The sequence below is a fragment of the Buteo buteo genome, chromosome 6 (assembly GCF_964188355.1).
Source record: "Buteo buteo chromosome 6, bButBut1.hap1.1, whole genome shotgun sequence".
NCBI classification, from domain to species: domain Eukaryota; kingdom Metazoa; phylum Chordata; class Aves; order Accipitriformes; family Accipitridae; genus Buteo; species Buteo buteo.
Window position 1 is genome coordinate 43,661,578 of NC_134176.1, and position 25,520 is coordinate 43,687,097.

At 39.7% G+C, this 25,520-nt stretch overlaps 1 protein-coding gene and 1 long non-coding RNA gene across 9 annotated transcripts in view; one reads left to right on the plus strand and one right to left on the minus strand.

The window, feature by feature from the left end:
• PHF21A (PHD finger protein 21A) overlaps positions 1–25,520 on the minus strand; it is a 135,543-nt gene that overhangs the window by 38,742 nt on the left and 71,281 nt on the right. The window contains exon 1 of one of the 8 annotated variants that reach the window (XM_075030767.1): positions 15,534–15,664. The exons of the other annotated variants lie outside the window; for them this stretch is intronic. The gene's annotated coding sequence lies outside the window, so the exon portion shown is untranslated. Of the gene's footprint in view, positions 1–15,533; positions 15,665–25,520 lie in introns of those variants that run through there. 8 annotated transcript variants of the gene reach the window in all.
• On the plus strand, positions 6,867–10,881 carry LOC142032463 (uncharacterized). The gene is made up of 3 exons (XR_012650834.1): positions 6,867–6,958; positions 7,538–7,637; positions 10,216–10,881. It is a non-coding gene; the product is annotated as an uncharacterized LOC142032463 (long non-coding RNA).

Genomic DNA, 25,520 nt, shown 5'->3' on the forward strand with positions numbered 1-25,520 from the left:
CTGAAGTTGCTAGAAATCATTCAGAAGTGAATTATTTAAGTTCTGAAAATAATGTTCATTCCTTCATTCTTAACGAGGGAGAATGCTTATAATTTTTTAATTTTCTTTAAAAATATAGCTAGAATTGTAAATGAAAATAACCAAAAATAGCTGCTGTGCCATTCTGCTTTATGTGACTTCTTGATTGCTTTATTTTCAGTACCGTGTCTTTTACATTTGCAGCACCACAAGATCAATTAATTTTTGGAAGGGAATGTTGTACCATGAAATGCCTTATGCATCACTGTCTTCTCATTTTAGAATTTTTACTCTTGCACAAAGTAGGGAACAGAGACTGAACTAGTTGAAGCAGCACACATACAACGTTTTCCTGCAGCTTATATATCAAATAAACCTAGTATCTACCTTCTTATCTTAGTACTTAGATTAACAGAAAGAAACTTGCAAGAACAGCTACAATAATTAAACAATGAAGCAATTAATGAATGGAGAATTAAATGTATGACAACAGACAGAACAGGAAAAACAGTTAAGTGCAGTACTTTGAATGTAATTAAGGAGGAATGGAATGAAAGGAACGAAATTAATTTTTTAAAAATTGGACAAGGTTTAAAAAGGTTTGTTTTGGTTTAGGTTTTTCTGCTTCCCAGAAATACTTCCGAGTGCAAATACAAACTGGTAAAAAGATGTGGGGATCACCTTAAAATGAAAAGGCTGAAGAAATGAAAAAATTAAACTGCTGACTACCACAGAAAAGGTGCTCATTTTGATTTTATCTTGCTCATCTCTGTATTGTTCTACCCCCATTTGCCTGTTTCAGGAAAAAAAATCTCCTTAGGAAAAAAAAAAAGCCACCTAGACTGTGCAGAAATGAAACAAGCTTTCTTTTGTACTTCAACATAAAGTATGTTTCTGTGATCTCTGACTGAACCTAGTTTTCCAGAAGTGTATAACGTGGTCTTGTAAAACCTGTCATGGACCAAAGCTTGGGATATAAAATCTCAGCACAAAAAATACTGTGGGTTATTATTCTCCTGTGCAGGAGAACACACAGGAACAACCACCCCCATGGGAAAGCCATTCGCATCTATATACGGTAGCCAGTTGCCCAAGCTAAACACCTTTGCCAGGGAAGTCCTGCTGCTTCTCTTCTCCTACCTCTGATTCACCTCATAACGTGACATCCTTTAAAGTGAATTTGTCTGAATTAAGCAAGCACAGTAGAGCAATTTAAATTAGTAAACTTATTTCATGTTTTAGAAATGATCAACCTAAATAGAAGTCTACTTTCTAATCTGATAACTCCTCATATTTTTGAACAACCCAAGTGGAAGGGATAGTCATCAAGTAATTTTACAGCGTACTACTGCACAGTAACAGTCCCTTGACTAAAAATGAATCAGCTTCAGCAGGATTCTTGTGCATCCTACAGCTATTCTCACGACTGAATCACACCTCCTCTCCTCCTCATGAAAGGAAACACACACAGTTCAAGCTCATGTGCTTCATGCATGATCGGAAGTATCGAGCAAGATGACTAGCTTTATTTCACCACAGAATGCAAACTTGTTTTTTTGTGGACAGAAAGATCTGGATGCTCAAACTATACTGCACAACCACCTGTTGATTACTCTGATGTTGTTAACAGCATCTAATGTTTCATTTCCACAGTTGCTTTACAAACATCACAAACTAACAGCAGCAGACAGGCTTTTTCCCTATGTCGTCAACCAAATACTGCTTAGCGCCAATTCAATTAAAACCCATCACTAACAACATCACATCACAATTCACTGCTGATCTGCGCTTCATAGGGAGAATGAGTTATCAGAGCAAAAAGTCATAGTTTTACCTCACTCAAATGAGAGATTTTCTCTTCTTCCTAGTCACTTGAACAGGATATCAAATACAGATATCCTGTCCAGCTAAATATACCTGCTGTACTATTCTCTTTAGTTAACCAAGCACGATCAAAACGAAGAAAAATGCCTGCTTCACAGAGAAGACGAATTAAATCACTGCAGAGGACCCAAATCACTGGTCTTCAAGTGTATCAAGGTTTGTGGATCAGTCAACAGTGACTCTCTGAAAAACAAAGCAATGGTTCTTCCTTAGCCTCCCGATTTAAATGGCATGGGGAGGGGGACTTTGCCCCTGTGTAAATTTATCTCAGCGCAAAAAGCGCCTCACGAAGCAAGGCCAAAACTACTCAACAACTGAAGATTTGGTGAACTTCCACCTCCCTTAAAAACACCCAAGAACAGGCATTTTGCCAAAAGAACGGAAAGCTACCTTTTTCACGAGGGATGTAGAGCTACTGGAGACAGTTCAAAGGAAAACCACAAACATAATCAAGGACCCAACAAACAACGCTGTGTAATGTGAGGCTTACTGGGGCTCAGCATATCCAATTTATTGAGAGGTGACTTCTCTGAGCATAGATATTTATACACGGGAAAGAAATCTGATGATGGGAGGGTTTTTAGTTAGTTTCTCTGAGAAATGTAAAATGATGATTCTGTGGCTGCAAGTTGAAGGCAGACAAATTCAACCTTGAAATAAGATGCAGAGATGGTTAAATGCCAGAACAGCCTAATATGAGAAGTAATGGTCTACTATGGTTTGAAGTCTTTAGGACAAGGTAATACAGCTTTCTAAAGGTAATACTTAATCTAAGTTTTGGAGGAGATTGTATAGTACATGTGAGGAGGAGAGGGATCTGGGACCTGGGAAGCCTCTGCTCATTCTTGTCCCTTACAGGGACAGTGCAAGTGCCAGCACTGCTCCCAGCACGCTTCTCCAGCACTGAAACTCCACATAAAGACAGCCTTACTCTTCAGAATATGAACATGTCCGGAGGCACAAACAACCAGATATACTCAAATTTGTTTTTTCAACTTTCTCTGAAACACAAGATATTGGCCACAGCTAGAGAACAGAAGCTAAGCAAAGCAAGCTTATCTTCTTCCTTTGATGCCTTTTATTGTATGTTTTCTTTACATATTTAGATTCTTATTGATTTTAGACTTGGAATGGGAAAAAATTTCCCCAGGTCAGACTTGCTGGGATGGTTTTTTTTTTCCCTTCTGCTGCAATGCAGGATGTGGACTGCCTGCTAGGATTAGCTGGGCAAATTTCCCCTAATCAACCTGCTGACATTGCAAGGGCCTTCAGAATAACTGGCAGCCCAATCCACCACCTGTTTTCTGGAACACACAGATGTGGAAGACAGAAAGTTAGTACCCTAATAACCAAACCATCCTACTCTCCCTGAAGTCAGAAGACATCACAGAGGAGTATTAAGGTAGAATATAATGCCCTCTAACGTACAGGAAGTGAAACTGGGTAATCTCCTTTTCCTTTTTGGATTTGACGTATCTTCCTTCTACTTCCTAGATGAAGTTTCACAACTAAAAGTTATCAGTATTCTTTTAAAAGGAAAAAAAAATATCTGCATGCTAGATGAAAGACAAAAAAAATTTTATGAACATGATAGTTTTCAACAGATGTACATAGTACCTAACTTAATTAACAGGATCAGGCATTAGTATCTAATATCAAATTATGTATGTAATCTCAAATTTCGGTTAGTTCCTGGAATGTAAACCGCAGTAGCAGTTCTTGCTCCTGCCAGAACTCTTCTCTATGAAAGCTTAATTCCTTGGTATCAAAATGCCTTAGGATGGTGCCATCGCTTCATCCTGCAAGGTAACAGTTACACGAGGTGCAGACACGAAGAAGCCATGCATGGAACACAAAGATCTTTCTGGCTTTGATGGACACCTCACAAGAAAACACATTTGAGACCTGCTGTATCAATACAGAAAATATCCCGCATGAAAAAAAAAAAAAGTACTAACAGAGACCACATAAGGGAATGTAAACACTCCTATCCATAAGTTCATACTACTTCTTCACAGTGTGCTTGCTTGTTTGACAGTTATACTGTCATATTTTAGACTGTTAAACCTCTGCTCTAGGGTTTATAAAAGATCAGAGCACTTGTCACTCTCAGTGCAGGTAGAGTGAGATAGAGTGGATGAGCAGTTCATTCTTCTTTCTAATTACACTCCATTAACCTTCCACATGAGAGCTCCCCTGTGCTTTCATACCAGCAGCACCAACTGGCTGTGTTTGATAAGGCTCAGCAGAGTCTGCAAGACCAGCACGTGTAACTAAAGGAACACTTTAGCACTGCAGACTTAGCAGAAGCTGGGCTGAAGCTCTGTTACTGAGCTGCAGTTATATTCAGCTAAATTATACACAGATGGACACCAGCCTCACCCTACCCACTTGCCTCACAACTCTACTCCTTGAACTTCATAGATACGTGATCTAGCATTTGAAAGCCAAATGCAGAACTAGGGAATTATTCACTATAGGGAGCTGAATAGTTACCATGCTTTCACCTCACTGCAGAGACCTGCCAAGAGAAACACATTTAGAGCATTAAAGCATGCAGGGCAATAGAAAAGAAGTTGTTGTTACATTATAATTAGATCATGTTAGTGTATGCAATGAGAGTACAGAGAAGGAAAATCACTTTTGAAATTTAAATCTTTTTTAAATGCACTTTCAGTATCTGGGGTTGTTTGTTGTATGTTCTGAAGACCACACGGTTAACAAACAGCATTATATTTATCTATAAGCTTCTCAATGGTGACCACGTAAATGATAGGCTTTTCTAAAAAGAGAGACTTCTTCGATTAATAATGTATTCTATGGGAGTTTTAAACTCAGTGCCAGGAAAGCTATTCTCCATGTGCATGAAGGTAGATTAGCATTTGTGTATACTGAGCAACAGCGTCAGCACATGCTTGCACAGATAAAAGGGAAACAAATTTGTAAGGAGGGTTTGTAAACAATCTGGAACAGAATCCAAATTATTTAAAAAATAAATGAAACACTGCAAAATCTGCACTTTCAAATGACATTTTATACTATCCATTGGAATTTTTAACCATTTCAAATGACTTCACAACATAAAGTTGTATATGGAACTGGCCTATACAAGTGAGTAATGGTGATACTCTTTTTGCTATTACCTCCATTCTCCTTTCCCATCCCTCTCCTGTTGTTTAATGCATTGTGATACTTGCATCTGCATGCATCTCCATAAATAAATATAACTTATTTCTCTTCTATGCTAAGTTTCCCAACCTTCAGCTAATATTTTGAAGTGATCTGCTGTTTTCCCTGTCTTGGTAACATTGAAGTGTCTGAAACAAAATCTGTTTGTGCTACAAGCCAAGCTATGAATCCAGCACTGTCCTTGTTCAGAATGGTACAGGATTTTTATTTCATAATTCTTGTGAACATTGTCAAAGATCCCCTCCATTACAAAGGAAAACGGAGGTGGCCCTTCTCTTGTAACAGAAAGGTAAACACTGCTACTGAACCCACCTAAAGTACCCTGAGGAGACTCAGTTTTCTGAGTGATTATTAAAGACCCTTAACGTAAGACCCCTTTTCTACATCTAAGTAATTTTCTAAACCATTTTGTTTGGACCTCCTTTCCCAAATTTTCTTAAATTTAGTCTAAAGGTGCCAATTCAGTCTTTAATGCAATTTAACTTGTGCCATCTAAGCCTATATTATATGACATAAATTCAGAATTTGTGGATGTGACTGAATACAGTGATTCCCAAACTGTCAAGCTGCTGAGGTTGCCTCAGGAAAGCTGAATAGTCAGAAGACAGTTAGTTTTTTCCTCTAAGATAGGCTCGCTCAAAGTGCAAACACAAGTACCTTGGTGACAATAATTTCTTAGATGAACAATGAACATTGTTGTTGGGATGCATTTGATATCAACTAAGATGCAAGATGAATTTTGTCAGATTTAAGTTCTCTACTAAAGATGATGTTCACTCTCAAACCTAATACATTTGAAACAAACATGATTATGACATTGAATAAAATTATCAAAAGCATCCACATCTCGTGTTGTAAAAATGTATCTATAATGCTTCAACGCTGTAACACAGTGAAATCTTGTTTGAGCTGGGATTAAAATTTGTCAGGACAGTCAGGATAGCACTGTGAAAGAAGGCAGAACCGTGTTTTTGTGCCACACTGAGCTCTTACTTCTGTAAAAAAGAATTTTGAATTTTTGTACACATGAATTGTACTTAATACCTCTATAACTTGCTCTCTCACCTTTTTTTGGAATACGTACTAGAATCATGACTGAAAGCTCCAAAATTCCTGGCTGTAAGCATCGAGTGCTGAAACTGCTTTCAGAATAAAGCATTGCAGAGGTGCTTCCACTTCCTTGAGCAGTCAGCCATCGCTGCTAACACCATGTGGAATACCGTTTTCTAACAAGCGGGCAAGCTCACCTCTGAAGAATACAACACTGCAGTTGATGGGACCTTTTTTTAACTAATCCCCTAAGAACTGTACCTCTTCGGAACTTTTTGGTAATGTTTATTCTTTTCCCAACACCTCTTAGAAAGTATTTCAGAAGGAAATATTTTGCTCTACACTGGCTCATCATTTCCTTTTTACAGAGGAGCTGTCAGGAATAGTGCAAGTACTTTCCTTTTTTATTATGTCAATAAAGAAGATCCCTTCAGGGTTTTGGGGGGCCATGAGGTTCATGAACAGATCTTTTAACCTAGCACAGACAGAAATACGCAGTCTGGTGAAGTACTCCTGGAAGAGAATTGCTGAGGCGTTTTATACTGTTCTTGTAATAATCCTTGAAGACTGAGGGACTGTTGATATCACAAATACAAATGTGAGAATCTAATTTTAAATGGTGGTTGAAGAGTCCTAGAGCAACTGGCTAAAACTCTATGTATTTTGGGGGGTTCTGGGGGGTGGGGGGTGTATTTTTGTTAATAGTATTTTGTTAAAATTTTTAGAGAGACCATAAATGCTACAGATGTAAAATGAACTCTGAAGAAGGCTTTGATGAATTTCTGTAATTCTCCAAGGAGTTCTCTGTCAAAGAGAGGTAAGAAATAGAAAATAAGCTCTCTTGTAATTCCTCTTATGCAATACTAAACATACATACTTAAGTGTGTTTTTAGGGGAGACCATGATTTCTTCTTTGCCTCTGCAGGCCCATATTAGATTTAAAAGGCACATTTAATCCTTTTAAAAAAAAAAAGTTAACAAAAACTACTGTATATTTTCATCACATAATGAAGTGCAAGTTCTGTTTTCAGACCATATGCTTGACTTGCTACTTATTGCAGAGAACATGCAATATATTGCCGGATGAACATGCTTCATGCTACAAACCGGTCTGACCAGCTAAACATGCACTCTGAAGTATCAGACAGTCTTAGCGAAACTCAGAAGTATTATTTCATTGGCCCTCAGTCAGCATTTCTTGCGTGACAATTCAGCTGTGAATATGTTTGGAAGCATTAGCTCAGAACACACGGACTTCTAAAAATAGCATCAGCAGGTCTCTCTCGGGTATCTCTAAAGACACCTATCACAACTGCCTCTAAGAGCTGTAAATCACAAAATAGTAGTTTTCCTCCCCGTGGTTTTGCACTGATGGATTTTTTTTTTTTTTTTAAAGGAAACACATGTTGCGCTGTTGAGAAAGGCTGAAAGACTACAGAAACCTAGCAACTGAAACACAGGCTGTTACAGCAAGCCATCTTGCTTTGTGTCCTCAGGTCTGGTAACTTTACTCATACTGGGATCTCAAGCTCTATTATTAATCTAAGAGAAGGACCCTAAAGCTGCACTGTCTTTGCAACCAGAGTCTAATTAAAGTTTCATACACGTAATGGGTACCCTTTTAAATCCCAGTCCATAAAATAAGCCCTCACATAACCCTCTTTCTCAGATAACTTCCACAAAATGAGAAGAAGGGGAGGTTCAACATTAGGGAGCAGGTTCCATCAGTTCTGAGGTAGGGGGGCCATTAGAAGAAAAAAGCAGCTGAGATAACTTTTTCCCTCATATTACCTCTGAATAAACCAAACCGACGCTGAAATGCAGGGATACTTTGGGGAAAAAAGCTTCAGGGCTTCTTTATGTTTTCTAACAAATACGACAGGGCACATATTCAAGAAAATAGGGCATATTTATCTGTTTGTTTTGATAAAACTATCCTCTATTGTATTTCATCTGGAGTTGGGACAGGATGTAAGCAGAGGAAAGAGGCTTTTAAAACAGCTATATTACACACACACTTCTATCAGTAAATACATGCAAGGGCATGTACGTAACTAGTGATCTAACTTTGCTTTAAAAAAAGAAACACTATGACCAAAGGCTGAGAAAATATAAACCAATTGTAATAAAAATGTCATTGTGTGATAGGTGTTGCAGAAATAAAAAAGACCAATGTAAAGATTTTAATGTGCAAACAGAAATACTTGACTTTGCACTGTATAGGCAGTCTTTGTTATGAGCAGAGTAGGATTTTCATGGTAATTGTTTGGAGGATCATATAAATATGTTTGTATCAAACACACACTTAATTCAAAACACATTTGTCAGTTTGCATAGGAAGACGGTCAAGCTGTCATTGATTGCAAGGAAGCTCAGAAGAAAACAAAAAAACAAGCTTCAAAATAAAAAAAAAATAGCAAGAAACATAGAAAGCAGTAAGAAGAAATAGGCTCGCACAAGCAAAGGGTACTCACAGACAATGTAAAGCTGAACTGAAAAGTAGTGAAGTCTGACAAGCAAAATTAGTCCTTTCTCACTGGCAGGCTTGCAGGAGAAACCATTGTATTTTATCAGATTGACTTGGAAAAAAGGGCTCACCTCTGGTCACACAAGCCCCTTTTAAAGTCCCTTCTCGCTGACACATCAGGCCTATGCCCAGAGGGATGTCCAAGGTGACACAAGCAGTGCAGGGCATACTTTTGAGATTTTTTTCCAAGGTATTAGAAATAACTCATTGAAGAAACAAAGTCCATAGTTCATATACACATATGCAAAAACTGACCAGTAAACCACATTCCATTTAACCCCACAGACCCACATTCTTAATTGTTTTTCCTCTTTTGTTTCCCTGCTGGTACGTTGCACAATTAGCTTGTACGCTCTGCAGGCCAAAAACCTAGTCTGCAAAAATCTTTTGAAATATTTAACGCGTACTGGTACTATGTAAATAGTAATAATAATTCAGTGGCCTTTTTCCTGCTCTGCATTTCGAATGTATTTATTATGAGCTAGACAAATAATGCAGGATTGTAGCATTCTGCCTCCGCATTCCTCATCTTCCTCTTCCAGTTTACCAGAGCAATGATGAAACAGGAGTTTTTGCTCCAAGCCTGTAACACTTTCAGCACAGATTCCCACACTGCACAGCTCTCCAAACTGGAGGATCCATCTTTTGCACAGGGGCAGAAACTGATTTCCTTTCACCAATTTAAAGACGACCAGAAGCCTGCCCAGTGACCCACATTGCTCGAGAAACCACACCAGCAGCGGAGGCTATAGAGGCAGCTGCTTTTAGGCCAGCAACAGCATGCTCAGCATGAACAGACTGTACTAAGATTTTTTTCTCCCACACACAAAACCAAACTGTTCCTGTGCCCCCTTTGTGCTGACGGAGCCCGTCTCTTGGTGGATGAGCAAGTCGCTGTTCAGAAAATAATTTCTCAACCTATTTTGGAAATCTGCAATCATGTACAATTGGCTGTGTTGGTTAGTATTCAGCGGCGATTTCAAAGGTTCTTTGTCCTGGGGAGGAGATACGACCATTCACCAGCATGCCGGCAGAACTGCTGAGTGCACAGCTGGAGCGTATGTGGGGGAAGGGAAACGGTGTATGATTTTGCAATTATATCTGTTAAATCCATGGATCTGAAGAATGATCACTTGGCATTTCTACTGTTTTGCAAGTGAAAACTTTTAACACGCTTGCCAGAATTATTTGGCTGTTTTTTCTTGTAGGAGGATAGAGGATCAGTGCAGAGAAACGTTAAGCCACATGTACGTGCTACATAATTGGTTCTTTCAGCCCCTTGCAGTGCAAATGATTTGCAGTAACATGCTCCGCACCTCCTTACTAGTTAGCAGCCCAATCCAAGACAAATACTTCAAGCAAAGATAGAGAGGAAAAGCTGTGGACAAGATTAACCACACAAGCTTGGCTTTTTCATGATGCTCACATTTTTTCTATTACTCAGCTGCTAGATATTCAAGAGAAAACAGGGTGTACTATAACAACTGCTACAACAGGCCACAAGAGCATAAAACCAATAAGAAACCTTTCTGTTTGGCTCTTCACAGGGTTCTCGCTTGTACTAGAAAAACGTCACTTTGATGCCCTGTTTGCATTCCATTTCCAACAACAAGGAGGAGGATGGAGGTCTCGGGTTTCTATGACAACCCAGATGGGCCACAATACAAGATACTTACAAATGTTCAACTGCGGGGATGCCAGATCAAATTAAGCTAGAGTTTACACTACTTCATAGAAACTAAAATGAAAGAAAAAACCCAAACAAAACATGAACGTCAAAGGAAGGATGACATTTCCTCACCACATTCCAAAAGATTTCTGAAAGTAGATGATAAAGAAAGGAGGAATTTGTTCTCTACGAAAATAAATAATAATGTCAACACAAACAAACCGAAACCCTCATTTACATGAGTAAATGTTTTCATTAAAACTAGACTACTGGAAAATTACTATCAGACATTAAAAGCAAAAAACAGGTCCCAAAAATAACATTATTTTATTAATTTACTTAACTCATTATGAACTGGCAAATTTGTCATCCCACTGTTTTGTATGGCTTGTTTAATGCCATTACTTATATTTTGCGATACAGTTTGTTTTTCTGTTGTTTACCCCTGATCTGCTCTTCTATGACATTTTGCAAAAGACACTCAGATATAGAAAATAGTCCGTATTCTACCTGAAGAACTGAAATTATTAATAATGAGATATTCTAGTAACACTAAGAAAACTGCAAAAACATTTAACGTGTGACCTTCGTAACTTAACTCGTCAGTTGCTAAAAAGGTGAGGTGAGCTTTCTTCTCAAAGGCGTTAATTCAATGTGCTGGGAAGGCAGGTAACTGTTAACAGGCAAGCCAGTTCAGGCAACATGAATACAACGCCTTCCAAAGAAACACCTGTAAAGGCTTTTTCCAAGCTTTTCAGATGTGGCATACATAGATGTGGTTCCCAAAACAAACCAAGTTTAAGAACTTCTTAATAAATGTATATTTTAAGGAACATTATTTTGAAAATGTGTATTTTTTTAAATCTTCTGATACAAGCTAGGTATTGTCTTCCTTTTTAGTCACCATCCTATTTCAAGTTACTCTCCTGTCTGTCTTTCAATTTCATCACCAGGTAGCTAATAGCCTTCATTAAATATGTGGTAGCCGGCAAGGCTCACAGTAAGACAGATAACCGTGGACTTTGAGAGGCTTATGTTCTTTGGGGAGAGGAGAGGCGGGAGAGGAGAGGCAGAAGAGGAGAGAAAGGCTTAACAGCTGTGCCTAGTCAAAATAATCCAAAATTAGAGGGACTGTAACATTTAAAATTGGAACAGAGAGCCTTAAAATCTGGGTCTGTGCAGCTATCTTCATAAACACTTTATTAAAAACTGCAGACACTCACTCTTCATAAATCATTCCCCTTTGCAGCACCGCTAACCAGTACTATTTACACAAGGACACATCAGCCTAGCTTTAAAGTGCCACCTCAGCACCCAGGAGCACCCGTGCTGCCAGCTGAGAACAACCACCCCTCGCACCGGTCGGCTGTGCCTCCTCTCCCCCCGTATTTAACATATGAGCTAGGACCTGGGGACCACGGATTTAGAGAAGGTGCCAGGGGTGGGCGGACAGCGGCACTGAGACACCCAGGTTAGCACCTGCATGTCACCCGCTCCTCTTCCTTCCTTTTTCACACCGAGACCTCCCATTCCAAGTCTCCCCTGCGAACATCCACAGCCCGACGTTGCAAGGGCTCTTGTCATTGCTGACAAGAGCACGGCTGGCACGCGGCTTGCCAGGCCGAGGCTGAGCAAAAGCTGCCCGCTCTGCTGCGTTCCCTTGCCCTGTGCAACAGTGAGTGGAGCCGGGAAGACACGCCGTGGTGATGGTATCAGCACCTCAGGCAGAGTGCTCCGGGGATTTGCAAGGAGCTCCTGCAGAATGACCAGAGTGCCTCGGTACTGAGAGGTGAAGAGCTGAGGGCTGAAATTACACATCTGTAATAAAAATTAAAACACCTGATGACTCTGCTCAGCTAGTGGGAAGTGATGAATTAGGATGGAGAAGTGTGACTAAGGACACAGCTGGGCATGATTAGCTTTAAACTTGGACTACACTGCTTAAACTTCGGCTATACAGCTGGGGCTGCACAGTCACATCATGTTAACTGCTACCTGTGTTTCGCATATAAAGCAGAAGACAAGGAATGGCATAATGAAAAGGAGAATTTGCAAAGTGCTAATGCTTACTAGAATCATAACAGTTTAATGGGGAGAACAGAATGAACTGGAAATACCACCAGGAAGGAGCTGGAAGTTGCAAGGGATGGTAGTGCGGCAATGAACAAGCTGCTTGATGCCACACGGTTAAAGTTACTCTAATCATTGTTTGGTGTAAATATCAAGAGACTGAGACAAATAGCCAGGCCAGTGGATTCCTCACAGGTATTGCCAACCACATACCTCAGACATTTCAAAGCATGAACTTGCACTCTGCAGTGATACGGCACGGAAGAAAGTTGTACTTGCAAACTGCACAGCATCCGCTATTCCATCGGGTTGTTCAACTATCAATTTCATGCAACCACTACAGCGTAACTGATTACTGGCCCCTATAAAGAATTCTTTCTCAACAATAACCAAAGAAGCAGCAAACAAAACACCAAACCACCATCAACAAACACCAAAGTTGTATGGAAATTCAGCGACAAAAATTTTTATTAACATGAAGTTATAGTTGCCTGGTGCTCCCACTGACTATCAAACTCAGTGAAACCCAAGTATCTGAAACTAAGGAAGTGTTCAGGGTACATATCCATGCATATTAATTTTGTCCTCTTGGGATCCTCATGCTCTGGATATCATCAACACTAAATACACAGTACTTTTTTTTTTTTTTTTTTTAAGAAGTAGCAGGGAATGTATTTGCAGTCTTCCAGTACCTTAGCTGATCACAGCACAGATATTTTCAGAAAAGCCATCTACACTGCATACCTAGGATGGTATTCAACTCTTCCAATAAAAAAAAAAAAATTATCCTTTGCCTCCATGTATAGTCAACAGACAGATGGACGGTTGAATAAGTAACGCTCGGCATGTGCCCTCCACAAATTCCGGACAGTTCAGACTACTTTTTACACAGCTGAAATCAGAAACCCTGAGCTGACTCCCTAAACAGCACATCTCTTCCTTAACTCCACAGACCTCTCCTTTATTGCCCCATTACTTGTATGCATATATCACCGTTTGATATTATAACTTAATCTGTCCATCATTATAAACAGCAACCACACTCATACTCCACTTTGCTGCTGACAGCAGCAATCATTTACAGATGTGTACCCTGATGCTAACACAGGCAATACAATGCAGCACCTCTGCCCTTGCTGACATTCACTCTGCTTCACAAATACCACCCACTTCTTCCTCTCCAACTGACAGTTTTCAATTAAAACACTGAGTGACTTCTCAGCGTGTTCGTAGCTTGAAATGTGCTTTTTCCATTTTGCAACTATAAAAGGCTTGTGCTCCTGATTGGGCATCATTTCTTTGAATCAAAGCTATTACCACTTCCTATAACCCTCGCCACAGTGGAACGATTCAAAGCAGATCTCCCTGGGTATATATGCATCTTGCTTGTTTGGTTATAAACATTAGGAAGAAACAAAGGGGTTATCTCATGAAGCCTCTAGGAAATCCCCTTAAAACAGCTCTGCCATATGATCCAGCTAAATATTTTTAACTTGGAACACTGTTTTGACTGACTTCATGTTAATAGTAAAGTATTTGCAAATAATTCCTACAGACTAGCTCCAGTATCAAAGGAGCCGTAACACTGAGTTTTGCTGAACTTAACTTTTTGCAAGGGCCCAAGATATTATTGGGAAACCTGTGTTAAAATTTCAAATGCTGTTCATATTTTCAATATATGCATCATAATATATCGAGTTTCAGCCAGAATTGACACACTTGGGTGGGGTGTGTGTGTTTGTCAAAAAAGTAGATCATCTCTCCTGTATTATTAAAGTACGTGAGACTAGAGAACTACCAAGGACCACAAGACTTACAGCTTTTCTATCCTCTTGACTTTATGACTATACTGAAATACAGAAAATCAACTGCACAAGAAACCAAAGCAACATGTTTTTTAGCACCTGGTAAATGATAATTTTAGAATGAAAACAGTATTATCAGTCTTGAAGATGCACAAACAATGAGGTAAAAAAGAAGAAATTGACATTCACATCCAGTAAAAACACATGAAATACATCAAAGTTTGCTGAACAGAATAGGATGAAGTGGGTGAAAAGCAGGTAACTTACCTGCTTCTAAAAGGCTTTTTACAAAGAGATTAAAACCAAAAGTTATTAACATTTATAAAACCAAAAGTAGTTAAAAGTAAGCTTTCACATGCCCAAACATTTAAGCAGTTGCATCTGTAAAATGCATCCTTCTTCTGGACTTGACATTTTTCCGAGGTACCAAATTAATGTTTGAGTTTTCAGTTATGTGTCTTAACAACACTGAGTGAATAAGTATTGTTGTAAGACAGCTAAATACTTTTGCTGCTGTATTTTGTTCAAAATCCAATTACAGGACCAAACACTTCTGCCTATTGTTTTCTGCTTTTGTACTTTTTTTTCCAAATCTGCTCAATTATACTATGTACGGGCACACAGGAAAAACATATGTTCTCAAAAACTTTCCTCCACAAATGTTTCTGTATTAATTTTCAATTAATTAGGGTCAGAATGGTCTTTAAAAGTAAGAAAGCTGAACCCTAACAATCTGTCAGTGCAAAACAAGCACTAAAGATAAGCTCATGCTGTTCGAAGTACTGGCTGTTCCGTGCATCTGGAAGAATTTACATTCATCAAGTACATTTGCACGATAGGACTAAAAATTACTTTAACAGAACATGGAAGTTGTTTTAGTAGCAGGAACCCTGACTTCCTCAAGATCCGGCCTTCCAAGAAATGACCTACTTAATGCAGATAAATAGGTATTTCACATTAAGAAACATCCCCCAACCAAAAAAACCCCAAAACTTGTGCAAAGTTTTGCGTTCTTTAAAATGAGCTGAAACTGCTACAAAACTTAACCAAACCTCACAAATCTTTCTCTCTTGCACAGAATTAAAAATAATGGGGGGGGGGGGAGAAGCAGCATCTCTTCCACTTCACTTTTCCAGTGGCCAAACCACCAAAACGGCTAACAAATCATTTAGTTGTCAATTCAGTTATTATAAAAACTTTCTTTTTCTTGGATGGTACCGAGAAAATTCCTGTTTCAACAGAGAGCGGCTACATTCTACCCTCACCTTCTAAAGTCAGAGCGATCAGAAGCTTAGCGATTAAATAAACCACCAAAACCCACCACGCCACTCTCATCCACGTCCTACAGAAGGCGGAGGATGCGGAAACCCATCTTTTCCTGGCGGAGGAGGGGAGCCGTGCCCGCCCCACGCCCGAGGGTTCCCCGTCACCGGCGGGTGGGGGTGTGTTGGAGCCGGCGCCCGCCGTCCCGGTCCGCTCCCCGCCGTCCCGGTCCGCGGCCCCCGCCGCGCCGGGAGTGAACGGCCGCCACCTAGCGGGGGCTGGCGGGCGGCGGGACCGCTCCTCCATCTCTCCGCGGGTCCTCATTAGGCACCCGCGGAGGCGAAAATTTGCAGGGGTACGAAAAAACATGAAGCCACCGCTGTTAAATTCCGAAGAGACTTTTCGGATCTCCAAAGCCACCCGCATCCGCTCGTAGCGCAAGGGAAGCCTTACAGCTACGCCGCGAAGCTTTCGTTCACGCGAACCTCCCAGCGAAGGCGTTCCTAGACGCTTAGCACTAAGCCTCTCTCGCGTGACATTATTTACTCCTACCGCACATCAGGGTATTTGCAAAGGCTCTAGCTGAAGACCGAACAAGACTTTAGAGACTTCCGTCGCCGATCCCGCTCCAGCTGCCGTGCGCTGCTCCAGCGGCTCAAGGCAGCTGGAAAGCCAGCAGGAACAGCAGCCCCGGCGCTCCACCAGTGCAGGGGTCCCTCCCCAAATGTGGCACAGCCGGCACACGAGCTGGGGCGCTACTCGCTGCCAGGCACGACCAAACCAGAACTTTACACCCGCTCTCAGACTTAACCACCCTCGTGGCCAGTGGAGCCGCAGCCCAGCAGATGTCCAGCAAAAGGCCTTCAGGTTCCTCTAACTTACAGCGAAGACTAGTCTAGTTTCATTTGTCCTCAAATGAGAAGAACACAACCAAGACGCGCGCATGCACACACACACACTCATATATATATATATATATATATAAGGATGTGAGTAAGCTATTATCACAAGAAATCCAGTTCTGCATTTCTGTGAGTTATGGCAGAACAGGATTTAAATGTGCTCTGCATTACAAAGTCCGAGATGCCTGAAAACAAATACTAATTTCCACACGCCCGTAACAGCAATCTGTCAAGCCACATCCATGTACACAAAAGGGTTTTCATGTTCAAGACCAGCAGACACCTCTACTGCTGTCCTGACAGCCAGGCCTCTAACACGCACTCTTCAGAGATGTCTGCCAGTTATCAGTTATCCAACAGGTACTCCAGACCTCTCAAGCATCACAGATTTCAATGTTTCAGAGCTTGAGTCAATCAATCTTCTCGACACCCATCTCGGCTAAGCAGAAGTTGAGAAAAAGTGTGTTCTACAAAATACACGGCCTCAAGGAAGGTGTAGTGAACTGTAAGGCAAGGAACGCTCACTGCTATTCATGTTTTTGTTCAGTTCTAGCATTTTATTATTGAACCTGGCCACAAACCATTCAATCTGTAAAGGTGAAAAATTATTTATTTTGCCTTATAAATGAATTAACATAGATTACACAAGGTTTTTTCTGGAATATCAGACATGAAACACAGTCCTAATACAAAAGAAAAAAGACTCATCCAGTCCAGTCTTTAAGACAACGTGTCAAACCCATAGATTTGACTATTCTGCATGAAACCACAGCTCTAATCAGGTGCCTCTCCTCAAAATAGCAGGAGATTCTAGGAAATCCAATGCACAATCAAATGCTACTTCAAAAATAGCTGGTTTTGGCAAAAACACCAACAAACTGCTTTGTTACTTCTCCCACTATCCCATTAACTCAGTCAAGACAGAGCCATGCTGAAAGCTAACGAAGGGACCTTGTTTCAAACCTTCCTGTAATCCACTTGCATGAAGACAGAAAGTAGCATATTTGTTATGGTAGCCAGTAGCAAAATCTGGGTTTTTTTCTGGTTTTCTTTCATAAATAACTCTGATTTAATCCACATGAATATTTTCTTCAAAAATCATCATTGACGAAAATACCATAACTGAAATTACAAGGACACACAACAGAAGACAGGTGTTGGAAATTTCAGTCGCTTCTCATGTATTTTGATCATGTCCCACACACCGTATGTCGCAGCGTGTGGAGGCTGAGACATGCCGCCCTCCACTGTCCCAACAACTCTCTGGGAGCAGAAGCCCAAGGAGCTGAATGGGCAGTGGAAGCTCCAGCCTTGCAGAGAACAAGAATTGATTTTTCTTAACTTCATAGTTCTGAGATTAAACTGCTGTTCCCAAACTTTATAAAAAAAAAAAGTTAAATGTATCCACACACTTTGAAAAAACTCCTTTCCTCTCTCCTGACATTTTTGCACTGTTTTCAAGGAATAAAACCCACAACTGTCTGTACAATTGTTTAATATACTAAGACTTTAATTTTAACTAGGTCTTCTGGCTGTTTACATTAAGCAAAAATAAGCCCTTAACAGTTGGAAGAGCTGAGCTTAACTGATACTGGTGAATGCAAAAAGATTGGTAACATTAAACTTTTTTTCCTTCAATTTGGGTCTGAACACTTAAGGAGGAATATGCTACAAAAAATTCTAGATAGAATTAGAAACACGTGAAAAGGAAGTTTAAATAAGGAAAGTGCAAGGTTGAACTTAGCTAAAAATAACAACATAGTAATTAAAAGAATGTATCAGAACACGTGGAACCAAACAGAAATATAACACTTTTTCTGTCTCATCTCCAGTCAAGAACATCTCTCTGCTTAAAACAGGAGCACTTCATTAAGAAAGTGTGGAAACAGAAAGAACAGAGGTTTTAAAAATGAGAATGCCAGATGTTGAACGTAACACTCTGCTAAATTGTTTTCCTGGATACTACTGGAAATCACTGATTGAAGGGCCTTACTCCAACAATCTTGCTTCAGGAAGCTACTGTTTTTGTTCCAGTGCATTACTGGCTTTCTGAGGTGTTGTTAATAATTAAAATTTTCTTTTAAAATTATTCATTAATATTAACTTTGTCTGAAATCTTCCTGGAAGCTAATACTTTTAAAGGAAATAAAACAGTAAAAATACACTAACCACAACAGTTAAATAAAAGAAAGCATTTAATTTGAGAAAGAAGTTACTTCTTGTAAATTCACTTTCCACAATTCATACTCAGTAATAATGCTGTATAAAAGACGTTTTCAGCCTTCACTCTTTACACCTATGAGAAACTGAAAACAATGGCAATTTACCAACCCAATCTCCTTCTTTGCTTTTGATTCCTCTAAACTAATAGAAGGTCAAGTAAGATAAGAAAGTAAAACAATGTAGGTGAAACCATCGTATATAAGCCTCAGAAACCTAATAGACTAGCGAAGTCTGTTTGACACCACTTGCATGTGAAATGTGAGGAATAACCATTAGTACTGAATTGGATCCAAACGAGTTGTCTTACAAGAAAAGCCACTTCTCTAGCTCCCGGAACTACTCAGTTCCAAGTTATTTCATTCTTACTTCTTTAACCTTTTTTCCTACTGGCTAGTGCAGCACAGCTCCACAATGTGGAACCAAATGCATCATCCTGGCTATATACACGCAGATTCAGATGCTCGTGCTGGGGTACCCCTGTACCTTATGCACTGCTTAGGGAGAGTTAACACAAAGATTTACAGCACCTCAAGTCCCATGAATCCAATTCTGCCTAAAGGAAATCCTGAAGGGAAAGAATGCCTGAAATCCCATCTCTTCTGCACGCTTAGGCATCTACCCACTCTACTCTGGCAGTGCTTGGCTGCACATGTCCTTGTGCTTGGAGTACTTGCCCAAAAAGTGACAGATGACATTCATTTCCCCTTTCAGCTGGAGATAATACAAAAGTACATCCCCTTCTCCCAAGAGATTTCTAAGCGCCTGGTAGTATGTGAAGTTGGGCCAGGGACACTTCTTATCTCCCCTTCTTAGCCTCAATGTAGAAAAGAACCCAAGATTGCCATGGATGGAGCGAGAAAGGAAGAGGGAGAATAAAGAGGATAGATGTCCCCCGAGGCAGAAAGCTAGTCCCTGCACCAGCATCTGTTTATTTTAATTTTGCGTTGGAAGCCACCAGATGCCATACATATGAAGTATTCCCATATAGTCTGCCTTATGGGGACCCCCCTCTCTTCCACTCCACTGCACACAAACCATAAAATTCCATCTTCTACAATCATTCCGTCACTGCCACGTCTCCTCCCTCGGAGTGAGCAAAGCTCTGCAAGACATCCCAGGGGCATACTGCTACCCAGATTCCACCAAGAATCACATGCAAGGGCTTCTGCCGCCTTTCAATTTAGTGGGAGGACTGTGTGTTGAGCCTCTACCTGGAAAAGCTACATGTTACCTACAGGTTCCATCTGCTCCATTAGAAGAACCAATGAAGTCAATATTATTCCTAGGTCTTGTTTGGATTCATTTATTAACTTCTGTATCAAATATTTCTGGCATGTTTATTTTACTTTCCTCTTGAAACACTGTATACAAAGTAATGAAAAAAATGCGTACAGAATGTACTGAGGAGAACTGGGTCTTTCTCTAACATTGCAACTCAGAAATTCTGGTCTGCAAAATCCACTCTCTACAAACTACAGGCAGGAGAAGACTGTGTTGCAATATGTGCAGCATGAAATTGTTTAAAGCTGTTCAAATTGGTCTCACAGCCTTTTTCCTTAAAAACATTTTCTACCCTCAGTTCGAAAACAGAAATGACGTTGTTATTTGGGTGTAACTATACCCTATTTCTATAAATATTCTTCCCCCCACTTTTTAAGGAGAAGAAAAAATGCTACCAAAGATGACAGCTTCCAGCAAATAAGCGCTGTCAGATGAGTCCAATGGGTTTTCTCAATTGCATTTTGCCTGTAACAGAGCCACTGAGCACTCTCATGTAACACAGACCGCTAACTGCTGTTTCCCCCCCCAAAAAAACCTTCTTTTCAAATGCAGAGACCCGAAGTATAAGCACTAGCTTTAAGGAGAAGCTACTGATAAAATTACGAGGACTCTCTATACAGGGTGGCTGACTAGCAGGTCACAATTCCCTCTGCCATTCAAGCTGAGGAGCAGCAGTTGCTGTCCCTTCTCAATGTGTACAAAACTTCTGAAACGTCTATCACATTCATTAATGTTTTTTAAACCTCTTCTAAAAGTAGCCTGTCAAGATCATTTTCACATTAAAGTGAACTCCATTATCAGGTCCATACAGCACAGCATACAGAATCCATTTCAATCAGCTACAAACCTCTCAAACCTGTATGTGGACTAGGAAAAATCCAAATGCTGCCTTTTGATTATTTATAATGCATGTTTTGGATTCTGAACACTGTAATACCACACAAAACTGTAACCTCAAGGATTCAGCTGTACGGTCAACTTGGCCAATGTTGTCACCAACTTGAATAGCTTTACCTGGGTTTAACTGCTGCCAGCTGAGGCTAGAAAGAGTAGAAACTGTGTCATTAGTTTCAGTTGCAGCAGAAATGACTACAGTTCCCCAAATAATGACAATGAATGTTTGTCTACCTATCTAGATACTCTGTTAACTTCAGGCAGACAATGTGAAAGCAATAGAACAGTAACCAAATGCATGACGGCAGGGTAACGGAACACTTTCCTTCATCTCTAATAACCTGCAGGTGTCCAAGCCTGCTTCTTACAGAGATGACCAATTACAGTAAAATGGCTCAGTGCAGGCCACTGGCAAAAGTTACAAGACTTGTCATGACAACCGCAAAACTAACACATATCCCATGCATCTGTAGCAAAAGCACATCTTCACTGTGACAGGATCTCAGTTAAAGCTACGAAGGAACAGGGAGACTAAGCGATAATTGAAAACTAGGCTTTTAGAAATACACAGAGGCCAGTATTACCTATTTGAAAGTCAGCCCCTAGAGGGAAATAATGATGTTTTGAAAGTCTAGTCCTATCAATGGGTATCAAGACATTTTCTGAAGTTTGACTTGGGATACAACAACACAATATCATTTTTTAAAACACCTGTTTTCGAAGTTCTTCACATGGTATCAGCTATGTCCTTGATGATTAAACAGTGATGTATTTCCTTCATGTGCACACTGTGAGATAGACATTATATTGTCCAAGAGCCTGTAATTTCTCATTTTAAATAGTTGGCTTTTGCTTTAACTTCTTGAATATACAGAGAAAAGCTACTTCTCATGTTTTTTAAAGCCTTTTAAAGCATTTCTAGGGTGTCAGCATTCTCATTTGCCACTAGAAGCTCTTTCTGATGAGCTCAGGACTTCAGCTTCAAATCAAGTTACATCAAAATGACATCAGCTGAATATTAATCAGGGTTGCATGCACAAACAGGTGTGACAAAACCATGTTGTGACTAAAATGTGGAATTCTAATTCCTATCAAGCCCCCCAAAGAGTCTTCATTTCAGTCCCTCCATTAAAAAAAAAGACACAAAAACCTATTGAACACATTGAAATGACAGAATTGTTCACTAAAACAGTTGTGCGCTATAGAATAACCCTCTTGAAAAAAATCAAACAGCAAAATATAAACTATGAGGTTAGCGTAATTCACATATGGAGAGTTACACATTCACATGTGGATGCTGATGGCAAGGCTGTGGTTACATGCTACTATTATACACTACTACATCACTGATAAATTCAGCCTTTCTGGAGGCTACTCGTTTATTCAGCCCTGCTGGTTCAACTGTAGCTGGAATAAAACACATGTGGCGAGGGGAAGGAAAGGAGGGAATCTAACAAGCAACAGAATAGTAACAAGAAACTGGTACCTACAACCAGCACAACGCTGCTGACCTCTGCTTCTAACATACCTCTCTCTCCAGGTATTCGGATAAAGAAGTGAACATCCACTAGTGACGTTATAAGCAAAACAGATCATATGGATACAAAGAGAAAGACTCAAGACAATGGTGTTGCCCTCTGACTCCCAGACACAAAGATCTATAGGTTCCCCTGCATTATCAGGTGAGTTAAATCAATTAAAATCTAAGGGTACATTTTATCCATTAGGGTGCCCAGGGAAGTTAGTGAGCTTTGATTTTGATTTTTCCTTTGAACAGAAAAATCTTCATTTAAACAGCTGGGTTTTAATCTTTTCTGAATTTGTATTTATTTTTAATTTTTTTTTAGAAAAAAAGCTGGTTCCCACTGGCAGTGAATCTATAAAACACACAGTCTCTAAGTTTTTTTACCTATCTTTGCTAACCAGAAAGTAGCTCAGATCAATATAATTTTAAGGTGAAAATAAAGCTAAACATACATTCATTCAAATTATTCACATATAGATTACTATGTTCAAAACCAGTTATTTCATGTTACTAGGTTTTATTCTTTTAATCTCTTACTATAATTTGTGGCAAGAAGAGTATCAATATTGTACCAGAACACTATACATTTTAAAGAAGATCAGTACAAATATATTGAATGAGTTGTGTATCTGAGGGGAATGGAAGTTTATCAAGGCATGATTTGCATTTAAAACAGATGTGTTAAACAGAGAAGGGCCATCTGATAAGACAAAATTGAACTGTTTTTAGGGAACATGTCCTTCAAGATCTTAGAATTAGTAGATCTTGCCCTTCTTCAGCTGCTTTTTACTTATAGATTAAGATAGAAAACAGTTTCTCCATCATTGTTTTTCAGCTCTTTATGAAGCAATTATAAAACTAAATTAACTGAATACGCATAAATGAGGAAATATGCTCTCTACCTGCAGAAGGGACTACTACTGTCATAATTCAATTCAACATACACACACCAATTCCAGCAGTCTACCAAGTGATTTCCATGAGGTGGTTCATTTGAGTTCTTTAAGATGTCAGAAAAAAACTTGTATTGTTTAATATTATCTTTATTAATATTAGATTTATTCAAATTGAAACAGGGCATGACATTGATTTGCAACAATTTTAAGTAGGTACATTTTAAAATAAAAGGAGGAATTTAAATGAACAATCTTTTTTTTTCCTTCTGCTTTTTTAAACTATCAACTGCTAACTACTCATCATTGAACATTACACATCTATTTATAGGATGAACCATGCAAATACCTAATAAAGCACAGTAATACTGCTGGCAATATTCAGGCCTTTATATAATGTTTACAAGCATAATTAATCTTCACAATAACCTTGTAATGTTGGTAGGGAGTAAAGTATTCATTATTCTTTAACTTCACATATGGGAAAACTGAAACAGAGAGATTAATTTAAAAACAAAAATGCAAGTGTAGGTCCCCCAAATGTAAAGCCAAGGCCTAAGCAAAAAAAGACTAATTTTAAAGGCACTAAAAATCAATAAAAGCAGATGGGGCTCTGAGCTTGTGAAAACAAGTTTTCTCCAGGAGTATAACATTAGACATTTGACAGTCTGGGCTAACATTTTTATTATATTTTAAAATTTTGTTACATTATTTTCCATAATTAATGAAATGGGAGTCCAGTTCTGTAGCAAGATTACCCAGGTCCTTTTACAGCTTCTAGTCCATGATCTTACCTACCTTTTTATAACAATTAATTTCAACTGAGAATGCATGTTAGTTCTTCAGACACACAAAAAGGCCTTTATTTAATATGACAAAGAATGAAGAATCATACACTGGTCAGTGCCACCTTCGTCAGAATTAGGGCAACCAAGCACCAGCCTGAGCCCACTTTTGCTTTGGTTTTAACAAGAAGCAGGACAAAGGTGGCTCCAAACTTACACAGAGAGGTCACCTTCCTGCATGGATTTCTATCGTACAGAAGTAGAAAGACCACCATTGTCTCTTTCAGCTGTTCTGATTACGCAACACAGGAAAATGGACTGTATATACTATGCCGTATCAGTTCAAGGTAAATAACTTCCTAGCAGGACATTGTTGCTCTTAATTTGGCTTCGCTTCCCTTGAATTCACTTACATGTATATTTTGATTTTTTGGAACAAAACCTGGTATTGTTTTGGGTCTGCATTTTCACCGAGACTTTTGCTTATTCCGTCCCCCGCAAACAAAAAGTTTGTGAAAATAATTGCAAAAGAAACACTTCTTCGCGGGTGCTGACCAGGGAGCGGTGAAAGGAAATATATTGCGACGTGCAGCTGACATATGTAAGCATAAGCAAATGAAAAATACAGGTACGCGGCCAGAGCTGGTCCGGTCTTTGTTTTCTATACTGGGCTGGAACAGACTCCTGCCAGGGACACAAACTCCCGGGAGAAAAGAGGGTGCAGTAGCAGAAAGCCGACACAAGGTGGTGGTCCCTGAAGCACGGAGGAAAGGAAAGGGAGCGGGAAGCCTGAGTGGGGAAGGCCATGAAATGGGGATGTTGGCTCCAGCTGTGGTATCTGACTGTCGGGCAGGGGATGCTCTAATGGAAAGCATTCCCTTTGAATCTAAGCCAAAAACTTAAAAGCATCGCCACAGCTGCCTGCATTGTGTTACTCTAGATTTCAAAAGGGGAGGAAAAAAATCCAGAACTATCCCCTTGGCTCAGTTCACGAGCTCCACCAGTTTCTCCAATCATGCTTGAAAGCTCCTACAAACACACAAGGCAGCTAACCGGACACTTACACACAAATGTGTATGAATACTGCCCAGAGAGGATCCCTTTGGGAAAGGGCAGGTGTTGTGCAACTGGAATTCCAAACGCTAACTGCTAACTTAAAACTTCAGAAAACTGACGTGGGTCAAAAGGCTTTACGAATAAAAGCAGGGAAACTAAAACCCCAATACTTACCAGAAAGCCTTTTACCAAGCAAAAAAGACTCATGGAAACCATAAAACAAGCAAAGAAAAACACCCATACAGAATAGGAAGCAAAAAAGTGAGAAATAAACCGGTTTCATTAATGGTATGACTGAAGAGGTCATTAGAGGCAAACATGTATCCTTCAAAAGAGGGAAACTCACCCCTAGCAAACCGATAGCAGGAAGTATCAACTATGACAGATGAAATGAAAGATGGAAATAAGGAGACACGACAGGAAACGTGAACAGCAAATAACAGAGCTATAACGGCAATACCAAGGCATTCTTGCAATGCATCAAGC